This window comes from Ovis aries, chromosome 18 (assembly GCF_016772045.2).
Source record: "Ovis aries strain OAR_USU_Benz2616 breed Rambouillet chromosome 18, ARS-UI_Ramb_v3.0, whole genome shotgun sequence".
Lineage (NCBI taxonomy): Eukaryota > Metazoa > Chordata > Mammalia > Artiodactyla > Bovidae > Ovis > Ovis aries.
The window spans coordinates 46,426,654-46,446,239 of record NC_056071.1 but is presented as its reverse complement, the minus strand read 5'-3'; positions in this window follow the sequence as shown (position 1 = coordinate 46,446,239).

Here is a 19,586-nt window from a genome sequence, read left to right as displayed (position 1 = left end):
GCTGTAGATTGGCAGCCTACTTATTTAACTTATATGCAGAGTACATCATGAGAAATGCTGGGCTGGAGGGAGCACAAGCTGGAATCAAGATTGCCGGGAGAAATATCAATAACCTCAGATATGCAGACGATACCACCGTTATGGCAGAAAGTGAAGAGGAACTAAAAAGCCTCTTGATAAAAGTGAAAGAGGAGCGTGAAAAAGTTGGCTTAAAGCTCAACATTCAGAAAACGAAGATCATGGCATCTGGTCCCATCACTTCATGGGAAATAGATGGGAAACAGTGTCAGACTTTATTTTTGGGGCATCCAAAATCACTGCAGATGGTGACTGCAGCCATGAAATTAAATGATGCTTACTCCTTGGAAGAAAAGTTATGACCAACCTAGATAGCATAGTCAAAAGCAGAGACATTACTTTGCCAACTAAGGTCCATCTAATCAAGGCTATGGTTTTTCCTGTGGTCATGTATGGATGTGAGAGTTGGACTGTGAAGAAGGCTGAGCACTGAAGAATTGATGCTTTTGAACTGTGGTGTTGGAGAAGACTCTTGAGAGTCCCTTGAACTGCAAGGAGATCCAACCAGTCCATTCTGAAGGAGATCATCCCTGGGATTTCTTTGAAAGGAATGATGCTAAAGCTGAAACTCCAGTACTTTGGCCACCTCATGTGAAGAGTTGACTCATTGGAAAAGACTCTGATGCTGGGAAGGATTGGGGGCAGGAGGAGAAGGGGACGACAGAGGATGAGATGGCTGGATGGCATCACGGACTTGATGGACGTGAGTCTGAGTGAACTCCAGGAGATAGTGATGGACAGGGAGGCCTGGCGTGCTGCAATTCATGGGGTCGCAAAGAGTCAGACACGACTGAGTGGCTGAACTGAACTGAACTGAAATCTGCAGATTCTTGGACCTCACCTTGTGTCTACTGAATCCAAAACTCTGGGGTGGATCCAACATTCTGTGTTTTAACAAGCCCTCCAGATAATTTTGATCCTTGCTAGAATTTGAAAACCATGGATCCCTGCTATTCTCTCTGCTTGTTTTACTTTCAAGGCCTGATTATTTTTTCTTTCCTTTTCTTAGGAGCCTCCCACATTTACAGGAGCTAAGAAAATACCTCTTACATAAGATGTACTTGGTAAATAGTTGCCCTATGAATGCTTAAAACTCTGAGATTCTGAAAGAAAGGAGAATGTCTTAATTTGACTTTCTAGAACCCTCCCAGCCATGGTACTTCTGATCACCTCTACCCATCACTAGAATTGCTTTTGTGTTTTATGTCATAAAAAATTTCAAGTGTTCCATGAATAACAGTAAAACATGAACCTGCCCTCAGGGAGCCACAAGTAGAGCGTGACAACCATCTCAAAACAATCACACTGAAGTGTGCAAATGATGTGTTTATGGTGAGCATTCTTCCAAAATTTCTTAGAATGGGATCACCATAATTATTTTATGTACTTTTCCTCAGAAATACCTGCATTTCACTTTGATCACATGTTCCATATTTTGGTTTAGAAATTACAATAACTATGGTCATAATGAAGCTAATGAAAGAAGGGAAATGGATATTTAGAGAAGTAAGGATTTTAATAGAGTCCTTAACCTGAAGACAAGACAGTCAAACCATTCAGGTATTTTGACTTGGGTTGGGGAGAGGATAATAGTTTGAGAACTTGGAGAGCTATGGGATCCTTCCAGTTTAATACAGTTACTTACAACAAAGGGACATGTGTTGGAATGGTACAAGAGTATGGGTCGAAATCCCAGCTCTACATGTATTTGCTGTATAAATTTCAAGTTATTTAATTTCTCTGCATGCCTAGTCACATAGTTGTATCTGACTTTTGTGATTCCATGGATTGTGGCCTGTCTTCTGTCCATGGGATTATTTTTCAAGCAAGAATACTGTAGTGTATTGCCATTCCCTTCTCCAGGGGATCCTATATACTGACTTCTATGAGTTTTCCAATCCTTAGCCTTTGTAACCCACAACAATGGAAATTTCACATGATTCAAATCAATATCTACCTCAAAGAATTGTGGGGATTTGTGAAGTCAGTATCTAGGATACCTGGTATATATAAATTTATATATAAATGTTCTGAATTATTTTTGAGAACATTTTTAGTATGGAAGGGGCCTGTTTTTTTTTAATCCTGTATTTACTATTTATGCAGACATAAAGATGTAATATCTTACATGCTTGTTGTTAATATTTAAAGTATTCACAATTTAGTGTTGGTACTTATCTTGAAATGAATTTTGAATTGTGTAGAACACTTACCCCTATTTTGCTTTGGTTTGAGCAGGGAGAAAAATAGCTTAAGGCTGTCAGCCTTTGGTATATTAAAAAACATTGTTCATGTTTTCATTTAGGCTCTCCTGCCGCAATGGGTATAAAATGGCTTTAACCCGTCAGCATCAGCCCTGTTTCTGCTATGGAGCATCTCTGCTAGGCAGGAGCCTGTCACTTCTGTGTCAGTGCCATGCATTCCACACTGATTTAAATTCAGTCCCCAAATACCAGTTAATAATAAGGAATAGCTGGTTTCCGAGGAGGAGACAAGAATCTGTGATAATGCTTTATAGAAAACAGTGTCAAAATTCATGACTTGCTGCCTGTTTGGAAAAGAAGGCAGAAAGAGAGCTGGACATGCTGCATGTTTTTATTCACTACAAAAAATAGTCTTTGCAGCATTATTATCTTGGGTGTTGGCATTGAGCAGGGCTGGTGGAAAGGCTTATCTCCATCTTGAGTTTTTATCCTCGAGTCAGGGTTGTGTTGTGTTTTCCATCGCTTGGCAACAACATCCAGTTCTAGGTTGAACACTCATGGGACGTCTTCTGGTTGCCAGAGAAAACCATCTGAAATGTGCCATGCCTGCCATTTGTTCAGGCAGTAGTTTTTTAATACTGGTTCTCTTTTCTTTTTTCTTCTCTCTCAGCCAGCATTTAAACAGTTGTTGTTGAAGGAGAAAGATACGTAGTGTCCTCATGCCTCTGTCTCACTTCTGATTCACCGTTCTTCCCTTGATGGGATCTGCGAAGAAGTCTCAGTAATTGGGAAAATGGCATTTTGAAATTTCAGCTCTTTCTTTCTGAAAAAAATTTTTTTTGCTTCCAACCAGAGGGTAAGATGGTGTAGGTGTGGTTGAAAGAGCTTAGAATCAGGTGGTCTCACTGACTGTATTGATTTCACTGGTAAAATAAGGGGGTTTGGATTATATTATGAACATATGAATAAATGTTTCATGAAGTCCATACTGGCTCCAACAGTTCATATTATAATCTAACTCTATTTTATCTTAAAGAGAAACATTGCTCTTCTCAGTAGCTGTCTTGCTGTGACTTTGGAGACATCACGGTTTCTTTTAGCAGCTGAGGATGGCCTCACTATAACAACATTTACAACTTGACTCTAAGTAAGAAGCATAGAGTAGAAAAAGCACAAGATTTTATGATCCTTTTGAGTCCTCAGTACCTGAGACATAAAAATGTACCTGTTAAATTTTTTGCTGAGTAAGTCAGATGGGAAGTTAGGAAGTGTGGATTCTATTGCTGAAGCAGGCTGGCTGTGTAACCTTGGCCAGGTCATGACGGCCACCTGGGCTTGTGGTGGGGAGGCTGTCCTAGGTGACCACAAACATCTTTCCTAGCTTTAAAGTTCTCTGAATCTGGATCCCAAAACAAATTGCTTTTTGAAAGCTCTGTTTACTTTTTTATAAGCACTCGCATGTTGACCATTCATGAAATGGAACACAGTTATGTTTTAGTATGAATTTAAACTGGTTGCAATAAGAGCACTGACAAATGTTAATTAGATTAACCAGCTTTCATCTGGAAACTCCCAGGATGGAAACACTGATACTTTAGTTTGGTTCCTTTCTGAGGAGCAGAGCTGATGCAGAGGACGGAAAAGGAAGCCAGGGGAAGAAAGGGCAAAATGTAGTGGTGTTGAGCGTGGGGCAGCTGGAGCACTGAGAAGTGTGAAGACAGATGCTGGCAGGGTGGGAGGAGAGGCTGAAAAGAAGAGCAGGGTACCTTGTGATGTCCTTGGCCAAGATGCAATCAGGCAGAGTCCTGGTGCTGGGAGCCACATGTGCACATGGCTGCTTACTCTTCCACATGGGTTTGTGGCCGCGAATTCTTAGCAGTCACCGTCTAGTTGTTTGTACTTTCTTAGCATGGGTGCATCCTTAACCTCACTGTGTCTAAAGATAATAATGATTATGTGACAGTATGCTTTCAAGATCAAACATTAGCTATTGTCTTAGCCAGCAAATGCCCATATGAATGGATGCATCCTTACTCACCTCACATGTGTTCTCATCAAGTCTTTTTATTTTTTATATATGGAATCTTATGGTACTGATTCATTCTTATGGACATTTGGGGATGAATAAGTAGCATGGGGATTATGTGATGCCAGTGGAATGTATGACTGCAAAACATGCCTTGTGTGTTATGGATTCACAGTGACTTATGCAATATTGTAAAGTAATTACAATTAATAAACATCAAAACATTAGCTATTGTCTTTATTATTACTACTACCATCACTCATTCATTAGAAGAAGTAGACCAGCTCACTGCTTAAATGGAAGCAAGCAGAGTGTTGGCAAGGTAGCTCCTGCTTTCATCCCAGAAAACTGCCCAAACTTTCACTCTGAAAAAACACTTTCCTCTCACATGACTTTAGTTCATTTTAGGGCAGCCTCGTTCTCTTGGGCAAAATATTTCCCTCTTACTGTGATACTCTTTCAAAATGGACATATTCACTGAGGAGAGCATATTAAGTCCCTAAGATATTAATAGTATTATGAAATAATATCTAAAATCTCTTCTGTTTGATGAGAGAGAGAGAGAATGAATATGAGTGAATCGAAAGGTGAGAGTGAATTAGATCTAGGAAGGGGAAAGAATTATGTTCTTAAAGAGGAACAGGAAAGTGGAGGTGAACAGGAAGACTACAAGAAAAGCAGCCATCAGAAAGGACAAGTGTCCTCTATTTCAGACTTCTGTTCGGCAAAAAGGTTGCAATTAGTAGAGTGTAATTTCATGAAAATTTAGATCCAACATAATTTTTTGTAATTCCCACAGTAATAGCCTTGGGGCTTAGTATTTTTTACATCTTAAATTGAATCTTCATTTATATTTGCAAGAAAAATCTGCAATTTCTCCTCCTTTGGATATTCTGTTGATATCTCCAGTTTTCTGCCATTTTTTATATATTTAACAGAGACACAGTGGGGCTTGCTTAGTACGGATCGGATAGTAAAACAGGCTGTAAAAGATAAAAAAGGTGGAGACCAAAACATCACCCAGGGAATTCTGTAGGCAGAGCATGTGATTATAGGACCCTGCAGTCAGGGAACTCTTGAGAATGATTAGTTCTAGTCATCAGAGTGAACAGAAATATGGATATTGGCAAAGACAAAAGCTATGTGGAATATCTTACAGGGGATATCAGAATGGAAAGTCTTTATATGAAAAAGTGGATTAACATCTGATTATTTGAAGTCAGTGCATTTTGGAGTTATAGACGACCGTGAGTAACTTAGAAGCTAGCCTTTGGTGGAGAGGAGAGTCATTGGTCTTTCCCCTCTTCTTGCATTGCCTCTACATCCCAGAAAGCAAGTGCTGCCCCTTTCCTCAGTCCCTTTATGGTTTCTTCTTTTACAGCTCTAAGTCCATTTCCTCCGTAACACTTCCCTTCATGCTTCCGAACACGGGTAGTATTCTTACTTCCTAACTATCTAGACCTCTTTATGGACACTCCAAGTTTGTACCTGTGATTCTTGTATATTATTTGTCTGCATATCTAGATTATAAAGTCTTTGAGAAAAAGAATTCCATCTGTATATCCTATACAGTATATTGTTAGTATAGACATAATAAATACTCAATTGTGGTTGAGTAAAAATTTCAGTTTTTATAGGGAAAAATTTAAGATTATCAATCCAAATTAAAAGAAATTTGTCTCCCTGGAATTGGTGACTTGAGAGTAAGGAATGTCATCATTTTGACTAAGCAATTGCTAGTGATAAACAAAAGCTCAAGTATGTCAGTCAAAAATTTCATTTTAAAGCAAAACCAATAAGACAATCTTTGAGCCCATTGGTTCATGCATCATAATTATACTTGCACAGTGTATTCTGTTTTCTTTGAACTGAAAAAATGCTGCTGATGTCAGAGTATTGGGATTTCCAATGTACTAGAATGATTTTTCTTTTTTTACCAATAGACATGGCTATTTAATTTTAAGGGATATTTTAAATATAATTTATATATAAAAATTCTCAGAATGCAAAATTCTTTAAGATTTGGCACATAGTTCATGCCTCTTTATTTTAAAACCTTATTTTCTTTCACACAACCCAGTGATGTTTTCTAATAATTTATTGTAGGTTGGTGTCTTATATTTCCCTAAATGTCCTAGAACTTGAGGGTTGATTTTAAACAAGTGCAGTAAGTCTCAGAGAAGCCATTGGATCCAGGAGAAGGAGCATCATGTTAGAGGGTCTGGACTGTGTCCAGAGTCTGGCCCATTCTACGCAGACAGTGGCTGCCGAGGTCTTTAAAGTGGTTTCTGTTTGCTCCATATCTAAATGAAATTTAGTCTAAAGTATCTGAGGTCTTTAGTAAAAACGTCTTACCCAATGTGGGTGGACTCAACCTCTTGGCCTGGAACAGAAGGGAGAACATAGGCCTCACCTTCTCCTAGGAGCATAGCTGGGAGATCAGGTCCGGCTTTATGCATGTGACTGCCCCCATAGGGTGGGGCACGTGGACACTTTCTCTCCCCAGCTGCACTGCTTTCTTTTTTCTGAAGGACTTACAAGATTCAAGATTCTTGGGTAGCAACACTGCAAGAGTGAAAATGTAGTAGAGGAGGGACACAGAATGCGTGAATTTGTAGCAGTAGGTTTCCTTTTTCCCTTTTTCTGTTTTGATCGGGATTTTGCTTTGGACTATCTAGAACAAATTATATGGTGATTTATAGTTTACAGTGTAAGCATTATAGGATGTCCTATCCTATAGTGTTTTCCCCAGTATTGTTTTCCTGTGATGACAACTTAATCAATTCCAGCTCTCCGCGCATTGTGAGCTTGAATTCATCACACTGCTGCTCCCTAAGTCCATGTGTGGTTGTGACATAGGTGTCCTTCCCCTATGAGAGCATCTATCTCACACTCTCAAAATAACCAGATCAGGGGAGGGGAAGTTCTGTGTCTAGAATTGTTTTTAGTTTTATTGAGATGTAATTGACTTATAATGTTGTATACCTTCAAGATGGGAAGTCCTGGTGGCCCAGTGGTGAAGAATCCACCTGCCAATGTAGGAAACATGGGTTTGATCCCTGGGTTGGGAGATCCCCTGGAGAAGGAAATGGCAACCCACTCCAGTATTCTTGCCTGGGAAATCTCATGAACAGAAGAGCCTGGTAGGCTGCAGTCTATGGGGTCACAGATAATTGGACACAACTTAACAACAAAAAGGATGTGCAGCATAGTAATTTGAAATGTATCTATATTGTGAGATTATTACTGCAATAGAGCTACTCATTGCAGCGTTATTCACAATAGCTGAGACAACCTGTCTAAGAATGAATGGATAAAGAAAATGTGTGTGTATCAGTTCAGTTCAGTCGCTCGGCCGTGTCCGACTCTTTGCGACCCCATGAACTGCAGCACGCCAGGCCTCCCTGTCCATCACCAACTCCCGGAGCTCACTCAGACTCACGCCCATCGAGTCCGTGATGCCATCCAGCCATCTCATCCTCTGTCATCCCCTTCTGCTCCTGCCCCCAATCCCTCCCAGCATCAGAGTCTTTTCCAATGAGTCAACTCTTCACATGAGGTGGCCAAAGTACTGGAGCCCCAGGGCTGATCTCCTTCAGAATGGACTGGTTGGATCTCCTTGCAGTCCAAGGGACTCTCAAGAGTCTTCTCCAACACCATAGTTCAAAAGCATCAATTCTTCAGCGCTCAGCCTTCTTCACAGTCCAACCCTCACATCCATACATGACTACTGGAAAAACCATAGCCTTGACTAGACGGACCTTAGTCGGCAAAGTAATGTCTCTGCTTTTGACTATGCTATCTAGGTTGGTCATAACTTTTCTTCCAAGGAGTAAGCGTCTTTTAATTTCATGGCTGAAGTCACCATCTGCAGTGATTTTGGATGCCCCCAAAATAAAGTCTGACACTGTTTCTACTGTTTCCCCATCTATTTCCCATGAAGTGATGGGACCAGATGCCATGATCTTCATTTTCTGAATGTCGAGCTTTAAGCCAACTTTTTCACTTTCCTCTTTCACTTTCATCAAGAGGCTTTTTAGTTCCTCTTCACTTTCTGCCGTAAGGGTGGTATCATCTGCATATCTGAGGGTATTGATATTTCTCCCGGAAACCTTGATTCCAGCTTGTGTTTCTTCCAGTCCAGCATTTCTCATGATGTACTCTGCATAGAAGTTAAATAAGGAGGGTTACAATATACAGCCTTGATGTACTTCCTATTTGGAACCAGTCTGTTGTTCCATGTCCAGTTCTAACTGTTGCTTCCTGACCTGCATACAGATTTCTCAAGAGGCAGGTCAGGAGTATGTGTATATATGTGTGTGTGTGTGTGTGTGTGTGTGTGTGTGTGTGTGTGTGTGTGTATACACAATGGAATATTATTCATCCATAACAAAGAATTGGAGAAGGAAATGGAAGCCCACTCCAGTTCTCTTGCCTGGAGAATTTCAAGGACAGAGGAGCCTGACGGGCTACAGTCCATGGGATCACAAAGAGTCAAACATGACTCTGCGACTGTATAACAAAGAACAAAGTCTTGGCACTTGTCACAGCATGAGTAGACCTAGAGGAAATTATGCTGAGTGAAATAAGTCAGATAGAGAAAGATAGATACTGTATGATCTCACTTATATGTGAAATCTAAAAAGTTGCACTCAGTCTTCAACCTTTCTTTAGGCTCCTAGGAGGGCAAATTATTGCCTCTCCTTTTCTCTGCTCTCCCTGCTTCAGCCTCTCAGGGCACAGTCCCACCATCTGCCAGCATGATGTGCTCCTACCTCCAAAGAGAGCAGAGTGATACACTTTGTATATTTTTAAGTTATTGATTTTTGCCTGATATTTAGTATTGGTGTTTTTTGTTGTTGTTGACATTCAAATCTTCCTTAAGTAACTCGAACAGATGTATTTGAAATAGGAATATGCTACGTTTGGAACTCTGTATTTAATATTTAAATTTTGTTTAAAATTCTTATTTGCATGCTATGTTGTTGCATTTAAGAAATAAAAAAACCAAGTCAAATAAGATAATATATTTGGAAAGGGAGACACCATATAAATCCAAGAACCTGGCAACCCTCCATGAATGCCAATATTTCTTAATGTACACATTTCCTATGATGCATTCAAAAGATAAAATTGATTAAAATAATTGCATAAAATGTGACACTAATTAATCTAAAACATTATATATTATTTTAATAAACATTTATTTAGTATTTGCTATGTTCCTGGGTACTGTTTTAGAACTAGGGATATTTAAAGAATAATCATACATGGCCTCTGTTCTCCAGAGCTGTTCTCAAGAGCTCAGTCTAACCAGGGACATTGCAAGGATAGAATTAACCACTTTGGGGTTAACAGCATAGGAATTCTAAGAAGATTCCTAATTTTGAAGCTCTGGGAATGCTTTATATTGAGATCCCCTCTTTACAAAGCCAAGTTGTTTAACTTGAGCAGAAGTGGTTTGATACCAGGCTACACAATGGATTTAGAGCTGGGTTCAATACGAAGTCACAGCATTCACCTTTTTCTCTCTTGTTCTTCATGCTGAAGCTACGTAGAACTGAAATCCCAAGCAGCCCACTGGGATTTAACTTGTGAATTTAATATTAAACTGGAAGGTAAAGGCCAGTCTACCTCTCAGATGAGGCCCTACAGCCTATGCATGAGCTGAAGTTCAAATTTATCTGGGTGTCCCATGTTTTGTCTGACAGCCCTATTCCAGCCCAATACATGACAGCTGGTGGTGAGTGCTGAGGAGAAAATGGAGCAGGGAGGACCATGAGGAGTGCTGAGAAGGTGGGGAGAAGGGTTGCTGTTTACAGCAAGATAGGGTGGACAGGGGAGGCCTCTCTGAGGCAGGGTTTGAGCAGAGACCTGCAGAGGAAGTCAGTGAGCCATGCGTCTGTCTGGGGGAAGAGCATTCCCGGCAGCAGGGACAGCTAAGGGTGCTAAGGTGGGAGTGTGGCCAGTACTTTCAAAGACTAGCAAGTGGGCTGGGAGGGCTGGAGTGGAAGGGCAAGGGGAAGATCAGCAGTGTATGAGGTCAGAGGAGTAATAGGAGCCAGATGGCACAGAGCGTGGCAGGCCATTATAAAGACCTTATTTTTAACTCAGATGGGAAGACATAGGAGGATTTTGAAAATAGTAGTGACATGATTTGAATTTCTATTTAAAAAGTATCACTTTGGCTGTGTGTTAAGAAAGGACTGAAGGAGGAATTTGGGAGACTGTAATAAAGCCACTGTAGTGATTCAGTAAGTAGTGGTGATGACTTGGCAAGATGATGGTGGTAGTTATGATGGTGATAAGTGGTTGTGTACCACCTACCTGTATCCGAATATGTTAGAGAAATTGAGAGAAGGGAAGCTCTTGTGAAGCCCTCATTATGAAAAGAGATGGCAGATGGAGGAGCAGGTGAACATGACTGGGGACCCCAGGTAGGTTTCTAGGTGGAGGTGATGGAGTTGAGCCATGGATGCTGACTGAAGTTGTACTTGTTGAAAAGACGATGAGAGCCAGTCCATTCTGCTTTTTTCTCTTGTTCCTACTGGTAAAGGACCTCTCCTTCTATCTGAAGTCATTCCAATGGCTGTGTAGTTCATTCATCCTCAAGGAACTGTTGATGACTGTTGCTCTTTCAGAGGCAAAAGTTCTGCCTCTAAAAAATAAACATGTTTTAATCTAATATGGATTGTGTGTGTGTGTGTGTGTGTGTGTGTGTGTGTGTGTGTTACTCAGCCATGACCAACTTTGTGCTACCCCATGGACTGTAGTCCACCAAGCTCCTTTGTCCGTGGAATTCTTCAGGCAAGAATAACCAGGGTGGGTTGCCATTCCCTTCTTCAGGGGATCTTCCTGACCCAGTAATTGAACCTGGGGCTTCCCTAGTGGCTCAGATGGTAAAGCATCTGTCTGCAATGCAGGAGACACGGGTTCAATCCCTGGGTTGGGAAGATCCCCTGGAGAAGGAAATGGCAGCCCACTCCAGTATTCTTGCCTGGAAAATCCCATGGACCACGGAGCCTGGTAGGTTACCGTCCATGGGGCTGCAAAGAGTCGGACACGACTGAGTGACTTCACTTCTCCTGCATTGCAGATAGATTCTTTACCATATCAGCCACCAGGGTATGATATGGTAATACATACCATACTATGTATGTACACATCGTATGTATACATACAATACACCAATATGTATTATAGATAATATTAAAATAATATGATTTATCTCATTTGTTTATAAACATCTTAGCTATGATTCTCAGTTTTTCCTTTTTATTAGCAGTATGTGAACTTCATACCTCCCGTTACATATTTTTTGATATTATTCTGTGTGAGAACAAACTGCTTTAGCAGGATAGTATCCTAGAGCTGCTGTAGCTTTTGAACCCCATTGTACATGTGAGGAAGTAGTTCTAGAGCGTGAAAAGTCTTTTACAGCTTTACTCCCTGCCTCCTATACAGGTCTATGTTATATACTTTAGTTTTGAATTGTTCTGAACAGTCTTTTTAAAATTTTGTTTTCTCCCGTATACTTTTAGGGGATGAAAAATCTAAACAAGCAGATATTTCACAATAGGAGATTAGCTGTGACTTAACATTGTCTCCCAAATACACTTGATCCTGTGGACACTGGTTCCTTCCTTCCCTGGTGAGGGAACTGTTTCTCTCCATCCCAACCCATTTTGCTGATCCTCTGCCACGTTCATTTTGTTCTTTCTAGGCACAGGTGAAGGTGACAATGAGGTTTGCATTTTTTTTTTTAAATGTGAAACAGGTGTGGATAAGCTCTCACGTCAAATTTTCTTTGAAGGAAGAAATATATTTTTCCTGCCAGAAGATGTTATTAAGAGATTAAATAAATTTTAAAGAGTATATTTGTTTTAATAAAAACCCTATTTAGTTTCTAAACAACATGTATCCATTTGTAGTCTGCATTATAGAAAAACAGATAGTGCAATAGCTTTGGATGGATATTTGATCACTCTTCTCCATCAGTTGAGTCAGTTCAGTCGCTCAGTCGTGTCTGACTCTTTGCGACCCCATGAATCGCAGCACACCAGGCCTCCCTGTCCATCACCATCTCCCGGAGTTCACTCAGACTCACATCCATCGAGTCTGTGATGCCATCCAGCCATCTCATCCTCTGTCGTCCCCTTCTCCTCCTGCCCCCAATCCCTCCCAGCATCAGAGTCTTTTCCAGTGAGTCAACTCTTCACATGAGGTGGCCAAAGTACTGGAGCTTCAGCTTTAGCATCATTCCTTCCAAAGAAATCCCAGGGTTGATCTCTTTCAGAATGGACTGGTTGGATCTCCTTGCAGTCCAAGGGACTCTCAAGAGTTCTCCAACACCACGGTTCAAAAGCATCAATTCTTCAGAGCTCAGCCTTCTTCACAGTCCAACTCTCACATCCATACATGACCAATGGAAAAACCATAGCCTTGACTAGATGGACCTTAGTCGGCAAAGTAATGTCTCTGCTTTTGAATATGCTATCTAGGTTGGTCATGACTCTTCTTCCAAGGAGTAAGCGTCTTTTAATTTCATGGCTGCAGTCACCATCTGCAGTGATTTTGGACCCCCCAAAAATAAAGTCTGACACTGTTTCCACTGTTTCCCCATCTATTTCCCATGAAGTGATGGGACCAGATGCTATGATCTTTATTTTCTGAATGTTGAGCTTTAAGCCAACTTTTTCACTCTCCTCTTTTACTTTCATCAAGAGGCTTTTTAGTTCCTCTTCACTTTCTTCCATAAGGGTGGTGTCATCTGCATATCTGAGGTATGAGTGACAAGCAGATGATGTCTTATTATTTCCAGTGGAGAGCCTTGAATGAAGCCTGTAAGCCTTTGAATGGTCTGTTTTGTATCTAGGTGGAAAACATTTAGCTCAGCCTTTTTCCCTTCTTTTTTTGCATAGACACATTACTAGGCTATGTTAACTCTGAAGAATAAATTGACTCCTATCTCTATACTTGGAAAAATGTTCACTTTGGGAATGAGGTCATAGATTCACACTGTGGATCTGGAGTCATAATACACAGCAAAGGAGTGGGAATTTGAGAAATGGAGTCAACAGTAAATATGTCTAAAACTAATATAAATGTTGATAATAGACACAGGCAAATTAATTAAGCAGAAGCTTATTCCAGTGGCTATGTTATGAGTTTTGGGGTAGATTAGGACCATTAGGCAGAGAAGGCAATGGCACCCCACTCCAGTACTCTTGCCTGGAAAATTCCATGGACGGAGGAGCCTGGTGGGCTGCAGTCCATGGGGTCACGACGAGTCAGACACGACTGAGCGACTTTACTTTCACTTTTCACTTTCATGCATTGGAGAAGGAAATGGCAACCCACTCCAGTGTTCTTGCCTGGAGAATCCCAGGGATGGGGGAGCCTGGTGGGCTGCCGTCCTGGGGTTGCACAGAGTCGGACACGACTGAAGCGACTTAGCAGCAGCAGCAGCAGGCCCATTAGGGGTGGAGCCCATCTCTTAGTCATTGCCTGATTTTGTACTCTCCACCTTCCATACCACTTTTGCGCTCACACCACCTAGCACCATGTCTTTCTAGAAGGACTTTCATTAAATTTGTTGAATTATTGAAAATAATTGGTTTTAGTTTAATTGGTGCTACATTTGAACTTTTTGTGCACTGGATTCATATGGTTAATCTCTTAATGTATCATGAAATATATTGATGCTTATACTTTATGATGACTGCACAGCTTTAAATGTCAGAGAATTCTGTTTTGATGTAATGAGTCTTTTAATAAAAGTTTAATTACAGGGATTTATAAATATAGTTCAGATTTTATATTTCTGTAAGCCTTTATATATACATATATGAGCAAATAAAATAATTCCTGACCTGCTCCAAATATTAAAAATTTACCTTGATATTCAGATCAATAGCATTGGATCTATCCCACACTGTATTAGCTTAAGTAAGTAAAGTCTCTCAGTCATGTCCAACTCTTTGCAACCCCGTGGACTGTAGCCTACCAGGCTCCTCTGTCCATGGGATTTTCCAGGCAATAGTACTGGAGTGGGTTGCCATTTCCTTCTCCAGAGGATCTTCCCGACCCAGGGATCGAACCTGGGTCTCCTGCATTGTAGACAGACGCTTTACCGTCTGAGCCACCAGGGAAGTCCTTATACTTTCTTTATATACATACATATATATATATATATATATATATATATATATATATATATATATAGTATATATGAGCAAATAAAATAATTCCTGACCCTCTCCAAATATTAAAAACTTACCTTGATATTCAGATCAATAGCATTGGCTCTGTTCCACACTGTATTAGCTTAGGCTGCTATAACAAAATACTATAGATGGAGTGGTTTAACAACAGAAATTTATTTCTCACAATTCTGGAAGCTGGGAAGTCCAAGATCAAGGTGCCAGCCAGTCAGTTTCTGATGAGGGTGCTCTTCCTAGTTTTCAGATGGCTGCCTCCTCCCTGTGTTCTCACATGGCTTTTTCTTAATGTCTGTACACATGCAGTTTACCAGTCTTTGATATCTCTTCTTATATAAGTACTACTCATAACAAGAAAGCTCCACCTGCATGACCTTTTCCATCCTAATTACCTCCCAAGGGACTCATCGCCAAGTGTCATCCCACTGGGAGCATCAACACGTTCATTTTTGGGGGTGGGGCACAAATACAGAGTTTGTAACACATGCAGAGCACATTTCTTACATGTCTATAGTGACGACCCTGACTACTTCATGTCAGCTTCTTTGGCCTTTGACATTCATGCTGACCCCTAAGATGAGATAAAAGAAAGTAAATAATTGGTAAATGAGAAGAATGCAATGAAAGTACAGCAGTGGAACCACTTAACTTAGATGACAGTTGGGAGTAAAACCAATAAAGAGGTCGGAATGTTATTGACCAATGAAAAAATTTTAAATGCTAAAGCATATGAGGCTTAGTCAGACAAAGGATGACAGTCAGTGTACTGAAGTGGCGTTGAGATGCTTGCCGAAGAACTTCTGGAGTAGCCACCACAGCAGGTACCAGCCTCTGGGTACCCACATGCTTCTCTGGGAGTATATCAGAGATGTGTGGAGTCTAGGTGCTAACAGGTGTTTGCCTCTCTTCCCAAAGTTCATCTGCCCCTGAAGAATTCCAAGTCTATATCTCTATGTGTTTAGTCACGAGTTGTGGTAGCCACAATGTCCCAGCAATTGCTTTGCTTCAGTAGTTCAGGCAGATGAAGCCTAAAGAGCATCTTCTTACACTCCTCAGGTCACTCTGTCTAGGGTGTGAAGACAGCTCATTAGCTAAGAGTTTTTACCCTGGCTCTGTAGTGATGACATGGACATTGAGAGTCTGGAATGTAGCTGCAGAGATGTGCGGCCTCCATTAATGAGAACATTGGACATATTATTTTAACACTATAATATAATTAGTGAAGCAATGTTTCCATTAGATAAAACTTCTGCAAGTCTTTATTAGTCCTAATAGTCCCTCTAGACCTCATAGAACACCAGAATATTATTTCTCATGTGATCTGTCCAGCAAGATTTGAGTTTTCTTTCTTAGTGATATCACTGGTGCAAGCTACCATATGAGAGAAAGGTCAACCATAGGACAAGGATCAAAGAATTAAGTTTGTGAATCCTACCCTTGGAATTCTCCCTGGAGCTTGTCTTTTTCTACTAGTTTACTCTGTTCCTGGAATTAAAAGTCAGCAGCTATGGTTAGGAAAAGCTATTGATTATTTAACTACTGTGCTATTATCTACACTACTAATTACCTCTGTTAATGGAAGATTCTTTAGGTTAGGAATCACGTGTTATTCACTAGTGTATCTGAAACATTTAGCATTTTACTGAATGGAATAATCATGAATGAATTAGATTTTTCTAAAAACAGAGGCAAGATTAGTTCTCAAGAGGAAAGTTATAGTATTTATATTCCTTACTGCTGCTGTTAAGTCGCTTCAGTCTTGTCCAACTGTGCGGCCCCATAGACGGCAGCCCACCAGGCTCCCCGTCTCTGGATTCTCCAGGCAAGAACTGGAGTAGGGTGCCATAGCTTTTTCCGATTTGTATTCCTTAACTCTGGGACAAATGAAAAACCCTTCCTTTCAAAATTGGGATCAGTGGCACACCATGTTCACAACAGAGGTTGATTTTCTCCTCTCATTTCCTTTCAGTATGATTCTAATACTCATAACAGATATTGTATATTGTATGCTTATTAGAGTTTAAGAACTATGATATACACTTTAAATTACACTAAAAATAATAACACTGAAAATAGTTATTCAGCTCTTGCTATGTGCCAGATACTAAGTGCTTTATATACAGTAAGTAAGTAAGTAAAGTCGTTCAGTCATGTCTGACTCTTTGCGACCCCATGAACTGTAGCCTACCAGGCTCCTCCCTCCATGGGATTCTCCAGGCAAGAGTACTGGAGTGGGTTGCCATTTCCTTCTCCAGGAAACGATAAGGGAAACATTAATCAGGCGGGATGTTTTGGGTATTCTTTAGTTGAGATGGCATTTGTAGTTGGGCAGGGGGTGATAAGTCTTCTGGGCAGCTGTAGGGGGTGGAAGGTTTCTGGACAGGGGGTGATAAGTCCCAGATAGATATAAGCAGCCTGGAGAATCAGGGCGGAACCTAAAGTTCTGTTTTATTTTCTCCAAAGTTAGATGATTCAGCAAGGGTCTTTGAGACTGTTGTTTTCTTTTCTAGGCCCAAAAGACTCCTTCATTACAGACCCTGAAATCCTAAAAAAATGGGAAAAAGGGCGCCGTATCTCTCTGGCTACTTCCTGCTGGATAGGGGCGACAGTTTTGGGTCTGGAATAGAGGATCGTCTTAGGGCCCAGGGTCTCTTTTTTTCTCAGTTCCATATTGCAGATGGGGAAACTAAAAAGGCACAGAGAGGCACGCATGGCCCAGTCAGCTGGTAGGTATGCAGTCAGACATTGAACTTAGCCTCTGTGCTGGCTCCTTTAAGCCTTTTTCAGTGCTGTCTCCTGTATGCGATGCTGCCTCCAAGGCTGTCACTGGTCCTTTTGGTCCTTTGCTGCAAATTAGAAAGGAGCACGTCTTCCTCAGTAATAAGAAATTTTACAAACATAAAGCCATTGTTTAGGAATTATGCAAATTGAATGATTAAACATAAAATTATAGATCTTTTGAATTTTTAGTCAAACTTTCAGAAAATAGCCCCTGGGATATAAAAGTTTATTTCATAATACACTTCTTTATTAGAAATTGAATTACTTATGACAAATTGAATGCTTTCTCCAGTATCTCTTTTTCTATAGAAATGGTTCCTAGATTTGTGTGGCATCTCTTTTGTGGTGTGTTAGACCTTAAGGTGGAGAAGGTGATGGCACCCTATTCCAGTACTCTTGCCTGGAAAATTCCATGGACAGAGCAGACTGGTAGGCTGCAGTCCATGGGGTCGCGAAGAGTTGGACACGACTGAGCAACTTCACTTTCACTTTTCACTTTCATGCATTGGAAAAGGAAATGGCAACCCACTCCAGTGTTCTTGCCTGGAGAATCCCAGGGACGGGGGAGCCTGGTGGGCTGCCGTCTAGGGGGTTGCACAGAGTCGGACACGATTGAAGCGACTTAGCTGCAGCAGCAGCAGCAGCAGACCTTAAGGGGTTTGTGCATTTTAATATTATGAAGATATTTTTCCCTCTGATGACTAATATTGCAAAAGTTAAATATGTCCTGAGAGCTACAAAAGTATTTGGATATGAGTCTGGTAAATTATTGCTGAAAGTATATATATAGTCTGTATATTTGAGATATTCTTCTGTGCATAACTCTTTTGAAGAAATATCTGCCCATAGTGTACATGTTGTTAAGTTTTTAAAAAAATACGGTCAATGAAATCTACCCTCTTAACAAAATTTTAAGTGTGCAGTGCTGTTCATAGTAGGCATAATGTGGTACAGTGCATTTCTAGAACTTAATTGCCATATCACTAAAACTTTAAACCTGTTGAATAGCAGTCCACTGTTTCCCTCTTCCCCAGTCTCTGGCAACCGCCATTCACTCTGCTCTCAGCTTCTGACATTAAAAGATGTATAGCATTACTGATCAACCACCAGAGAGAATGTCATATTTTAATAAATAAGTCATTTTTAAAAAGAAATTTAAATTACTGACATCACAGCAGTATTATATTCTTTCTATGGTCATTAGTTAATTGAAGTTGTAAATGTTTACAAAATTGCAGAAATTCACATTTGTTATAATTTTCAAATTATATATGTCATCTGAACAGTACTCAAACTGTCGTATGCATTCAGCTCATCTAAGATCATATTAAAATGCAGATTCTAATTCAGGAAGTCCTGTGGGGCCTGCGATTCTGCAATTCTAACAGTCTTCTAGGTGACAGTGGTGTTGCTAGTTTGTGGACTATGTTAGCAAATTATCTAGAACTACAAAGAGGCCATGATACTCTTCCTTTTTATAAGCGTTTCCTTTAACGACAACGTTGTCATATCCAATATAAGAAAGAATTGCTTTTGAGACAATTTTAGATCATAGCTGGGCTAATAGTGAGATTTATAGGTGAGTTAAATCTTCCTCCTTTTTCTGGTAATTCCATGTTAGAGAAATTGGTGTCAGAGCCAGGAAAGTCTTCAACTGGTTCAACATCAGTGACATCATTTTAGTAAACAGCATTGCTTCCTGTTTCTTCAAAGAATTTCTTATTGCTTTGAAGGGCATTATTGATTAAGATTTAGTTCCTGCACATATTGCATATAGCATTAAATAATATCAGTGTTTCAAGTGGCTGAAATATTTTAATGGCAGTTAATTTTTGTACTGCCAGAATTTCCGTAGCTAAGAAAAATCAATTGCTGTATTAAGTGGGGAATGATACAGTAATCTGCAATTTATGCCCAAGCCATATTTATTTTGTGTATTATTGATGGGAAATGAATATTTGTTGTTACATAATGATCTGTGTCATCATGAAAGTATTTGTAGATTTAAGAACTCAGAAATACTCTGATCCAGTAAACAAATAGCAGATGATATGGGGTGCATTATACAGCATCAATTTAACCTGTACACTAATACCAATAAAAAGCTTTTTGCTCACATTTCAGATACTTACCTGTCATTTCTTGTGTAAAAAGACAGGTTATTTTAGATGTTTGACCAACAAGGCCTTTTGATTATCAATCATATTTGTTCTTTGTCAGGAATATCCTAACAAAATATTCTGATTTTGTTAGGACAAGATACAATGCTGCTATGTG